Raw genomic sequence first — 6,000 nt, forward strand, 5'->3', positions numbered from 1 at the left:
AGAGAATAGTATAACCAACCCATTGGTTCCTGCATTTGGAATCACTTAGGAATCTTATCCCAATGCTAACATCCTTCCCGACCATTAACTCCCTGTCTCTGGGGTTGGAATGAAGATATCCATATTTTTTTTTTTTAATTTTTATTTATTTATGATAGTCACACAGAGAGAGAGAGAGAGAGAGAGGCAGAGACATAGGCAGAAGGAGAAGCAGGCTCCATGCACCGGGAGCCCGACGTGGGATTCGATCCCGGGTCTCCAGGATCGCGCCCTGGGCCAAAGGCAGGCGCCAAACCGCTGCGCCACCCAGGGATCCCGATATCCATATTTTTGATGCTCCCTGGCTCATTCCCATGTACTGACAAGTCTGGGAACCTCTGGTGTCCTTGTCACCTGGCTGCCACAATTGTCAACAGGTGGCCAGTCTCCCCGACCCTGTCCTCCTTGTGTCCTGGATCCCCAGTTTCCCATCACCTACAGATTATTTTATTTATTGATTTATTCATTAATTTATTCATTCATGAGAGACACAGAGGAGAGAGAGAGGGAGGCAGAGACACAGGCAGAGGGAGAAGCAGGCTCCATGCAGGGGTCTCCAGGATCAGGCCCTGGACTGAAGGCGGCGCTAAACCGCTGAGCCACCCGGGCTGCCCCCTACAGATTATTTTAAAGCAAATGCCAGGCTTATGTGATTTCATCCTTACATGCTTCAGTATGCATTAAGAACCTAAAAAAAAAAAAAAAAAAAACCCATTAGCACAATAACTTTATCACTCCAAAATTTTAGCAACGATGCCTTAGTATCATCAAATAGTCTATCTTTGCTCAGTTTGGCTTTTGAGACACTGACTTCTCTCCTTTACCTTTTTTTTTCTCCTTTACCTTTGATTTTAATTTGCTCCCAAGGGAATAAATCATATTTGCTCCCCTTTTTTGAAACAGTGTAGTTGGTGAAAGGGGCACATAGTTGACTCACCTTGGTTACCTGCCTCTTTCCTTAGCATGACCTTGGGTTCTGAATCCCTTCAAGGACAGCCCTGCCCACGTCTGAGGGCGGAGGGGACCCCCACCGAGGTAGAAATGCTGATGTATTCTTTCAGTGAATACATTCTTTCACAGCTTCCTATCTACCCAGGCACCGTGTTGGGTGCTGGGGGACTGGGTCTGTCTTTGTCACCATTATATCCTATTCTGCTTAGCGCAGGGTGTAGTACACAGTAGGGACTGAGGATACATTTAGTTCAGCTATGAAAGTGTGTGTTTTTATTACCACCACTGACCTGTTGGCTCCGAGTATGTAATAGCACTTCATGAATCACAGCTGCACAAAACTTCCACATCATCCCTATTTTCCTTGAGGATATCTGAACATTAAAAAAAATAATTTTCGCTACAGCATCATGTGGGTTCCCCAAATGAGATGAAACAGAATTGCAGAGTTAAATCTTAGGAGTGGAGAGCCAGGGCAGCCCCAATAGTTGAAATGCAAACATGCCCTGTGAGCCTCATTTCAGCTGGGAGGTTTCTGCGTTCTCTTGCTATTGAATTCTTTCAAAGGAGTGCTAAGGTGCAGCAGCAATCGACTGGTTTGAAGCTGACCTTCTTTTATTTCCTTTGCTCAGCCTCTAAGTGAAACACTTAGAAACAAAACAATAAAATGTCCAGAATGCAACTAACATAGCCAAGCAAGATCTCATTGACACTTTTTTTAATGGAATATTTTTCTAATTATCACACTAATTGTTACTGAAAGTTTGAAGAAAATAGTATAAAAGTATGAAAAAATAAAAATCACCCATATCTCACCATCCAGAGGTAATGACCATTGTTTACCAGAGACGACCATTTTGGTATATTCGTTCTAGTCTTGGTTTTTTTTGTTTTTTTTAAGATAGATAGATTTATTTATTTATTTATTTATTTATTTATTTATTTATGAGACAGAGAGAGAGAGAGAAAGAAAGACACAGGAGGAAGGAGAAGCAGGCTCCATGCTAAGAGCTTGATGTGGGACTTGATCCTGGAACTCCAGGATCGCGCCCTGGGCTGAAGGCAGACGCCAAAGCACTGAGCCACCCAGGGATCCTAGTCTTGGGTTTTTATTTTTCCTTTTCTCTGCCTGTATTTTCTATAGACTAAATTCTGATTTGACTGAAGTTATTGTTAACTTCTTTATTTAAATGCATTTAGAACTTTAGGCTTTTATTTTTTTATTATTTTTTCAGATTTTATTTATTTATTTGACAGAGGACACAAGCAGGGGGAGTAGCAGGCAGAGAGAGAGGGAGAAGCAGGCTCCCCTTGGAGCAGGGAGCCTGATGCGGGTCTCGATTCCAGGACCCCTGGATCATGACCTGAGCTGAAGCTCATGAACTGATTGAGCCATCCAGGCACCCTCACTTTATGCTTTTAAAAGCAATTTTTAATTTGTTTCCACTTTTGTTTCTCTTTATAATTCTATAAAGGATATGGGGAAGATGTTTTTCTCTTTACAAGTAAGAAATGAAGGTTCAGAAGGTTAAATGATTTTTCTCAAAGTCACTCAAATGGCCCAGGACTCTCATTTGTCATCCAGGGGTCTTCGTGCTGGATCCCAGTCCTCACTGTGCATGGAGGCATGACCCATCATGGGGACAGCCCTTGGATTATTCTCTTTTTTTCCCTAAATATTTTAGTTATTTATTCTGTAGAAAGCGAGAGAGCAAGCGGTGGGGTGGGGGCGGGGAGCAGAGGGAGAGGGAGAGGTAGATAACCTTCAGCAGACTCCACGCCGAGTGTAGAACCTGATATGGGGCTCGATCCCAGGACCCTGAGATCAGGGCCTGAGCTGAAACCAAGAGTCAGGCGCTTCACCAATGGAGCCACCCAAGGGCCCCTAGCCCTAGGATTATTGATGGCTATGGGACTCACTGCAGCTTTTTTCCCCATCTCCAGAAGACTTAAGTGAGAGGTTAAAGACTCATGCACCCCCTGGTACAGTCTAATTGTGGACTCAGGAGGTCGGGTATGGGAGATTAAGTGCCATCACTTGTGGGGCAATCCAACCTGAATCCCGGATAACATGCTTTGTTAGGCACTTTTTGACTGTACCATGTATCAAGACTTTTGGTTTCCAAATCGCCCACTGTGCCCCCCCTCTGAGGGAAGCTGCCTGGCCATCACCTCTGCTGCCTCAGCTGCCAGGCTTAGTACCAGGCATGGCCTGCACCCCAGCTCCATCATGTCCATAGCCTGGGCATAGGGCCTGACATAAGCATGGCCAGGCCATATTCGATTATGATAATGATCTGACGTAAAAAAATGAGTGAGAGATGTCTTTTCTCAGGAATCTGAGCTACTGAACTTGAGGGGGATTTATTGGGGATCTGCTGAGGCAGAGAGCAGGATAAAGCCATGGCTAAAGGCACGTGTAACGTGAGATTACGAGGAGCCAGAAAATATGAATATGTTGGCAGACAGAAAAGAACTGTGTCGGTCACACAGTGAATCATGAGTGCCAGAGAGGAGCCCCCAACCTGCCTGTTCTTGGGGTTTCTAGGTTCAGGTCCAGCCCCTGTGTATCTGACGACTTGCCTCACCCATCCCTTCCCTGGAGGTAACTTGCTTGGGTCTCTTTGTCCTTGCAACCGAACAGGGCAGACTGTCCCAGTGGCCACAGATGCACAGCCTGATAGACTGGAAGAGGCCTTCCCCATTTTGCAGATGGGAGAGCTAACACTGCAGAGGCGGAGAACTTGCCCCTGGTCAGCAGGTCTCCTGACTCCAGGTTCCCTGCTGTCTGCAGGCCACATGCTTCCTTGATGATGATGATGATGATGATGATGATGATGGTGGTGATGATTTCTTCTTCTTCCTCTTCTTCTTCATCCTTCTCCCTCTTCCTCTTCTTTTAAAAAGATTTTATTTGAGAGAGAGTGAGAAAGAGGGCACAAACAAGTGGAGGGACAGAGGGAGAGGGAGAAGCAGACTCCCTGCTGAGGAGGGAGCCTGACTGGGGGCTTGATCCTGGGATCCTGGGATCATGACCTGAACCTAAGGCAGACACTCCATTGACTGAGGCCCACCCAAGCACTCCATTCTTTTTGCATTTCAGACATGTCATTAGGCTGGAGGGCAGGGCTTATGCTTTTTATATCCATTTATTCCACTTCCTTTTGCTTTGTGTATTGCTAAGCACCGAGGAGGTGCTCAATAAAAACTTGTTAAATTGAATTGGAGGATCCTTGAGGTTTGAGTCAGTAATGGAGGTGGCCATTGGTGAAAGCTCCCCTGACTGATGGATAGGTGGGCATTTTGGATAAGTTTGAGACAGGACCCTTGGTTCCTGTGTGGTTCCTAGTCTTTCAGGTCGGAGGTGACTATACTGTGGATTTGCCACAGTAAGACTGAACCAGGAGGATGGTTCCTTTTGTGTCTGATGGGTCAGAATCTATTGCCAGTAGCTGTGTATCCAAGAGAAAGCAGGTTCAGAGAATGCGCTCACATCTGATTGGACTGGACATCTGGGAAAAAATGGACATGGTGCATTGCTGTGACTGGTGGTTTGGATTCTCCAAATCATTTTTTCAAGAATATAACCAGGATTTGACTTGAGTGGAGTAGGATGGAAGGGAAGAGTAGTTCAAAATCACATTTCGAACTGAAGTTATGTAAGTCTTCACATTCTTCAGCAAATATTGATTGAGTGCCAGTTCTCTACTAGGCATTATTTTAGATGCTGAGAATATGGCAGGAGTCCAGACCTACAAAACTCTGAGGTTTCCTGGAGCTTACATTCTGGTGGAGTTGCAAAGTTGATTAAAGGAAACATGGCATGGATGAGTTTGTCAGGGCTGCAAAAACAAAGTACCTCAGACTGGGTCTTACACAATGTAAATTTATTGTCTCACAGTCACGGAGGTGAGAAACCTGTGAGCAAGGTGTCAACAGGATTGGTTCCTTCTGGGGCCTTTCTCCTTGGCTTATAGATGGCCATGGTGTCTCCTGTGTCTTCGTATTGTTCTTTCTTTGCATGTGTCTCTGTTCAAATTTCCTCTTCTTAAAGGAACACCAGTCACTTTGGATTAAGGCCCACCATGGTGACTCCATTTTTAACTTAATTGGCTCTTTAAAGTTACTGTCTGCAAATGAAGTCATGTTCTGAGTGAGTCACATTTCCTCATATAAATTATGGGAGGGACACAATTCAGCTCATAACACGGCATGAATAAAAAAGCGATATTGATGCATGATGACTCATTACATTTAAAGCATAAAGATTTGGTGCTGCTTTTCCAAATTGGGGAGGGGGTTGCTTGTCCACCCATGATGCTGGTAGCCAGTAAGACTTGGAGGGAAGACTGACTTCAGGCAGCACAGTGATCTGGGCTGTGAACTGAGTTTTTCTCAGTGAAACTATGTAGGCTACATGAGAGTTGAACCACTAACCTAGACTGAATTAATATGGAAATCTAAACAATTGAGAGAGAAGCCCAGGCCTTTTGTATATATGCATTTTTAGCATAGCTTGCTGGAAATAAGTGAATTTATTTTCATAAATGATGACTCAGGGAAAGACTGCAATCATTCCATGCGAGAGTGTTAAAGCTGTTTGTTTTCCCCCTTAATCACCTCCTATTTTCCTAATGGGATTGGAGTCTGTGTGCTGCCTGCTGTTTTATAGACTTTGTTGCCGTGTGGCCGTTGGTTTCTCTTTTCATTTATGCTTTTGTGGTTTTACTGAACAAACGACCTTCTGTGTCATAATGAGTTCCTGGATCTCGACATGCTGAGCATAAATCCGCCAAATCTGGAACTGCTCTGGAAGATTCAGTCTGGCTTTTGACATAAGTAAAAGGTGCTGAAATAGTTGGTCAAGCACATAGGAGGAGGGCTCAGCCTCCTCAGGCTTTGATGCAACAGATGCCCAGTGGTGTGTGGGTTTGGTCCGTCTGTCAAATCAGAAAAACCATCCATCTGCCAGTCTGCCAATGGGGACTTCTTTCATGGGCACTTGGGGAC

The sequence above is a fragment of the Canis lupus genome, chromosome 20 (genome assembly GCF_048164855.1).
Source record: "Canis lupus baileyi chromosome 20, mCanLup2.hap1, whole genome shotgun sequence".
NCBI lineage: Eukaryota > Metazoa > Chordata > Mammalia > Carnivora > Canidae > Canis > Canis lupus.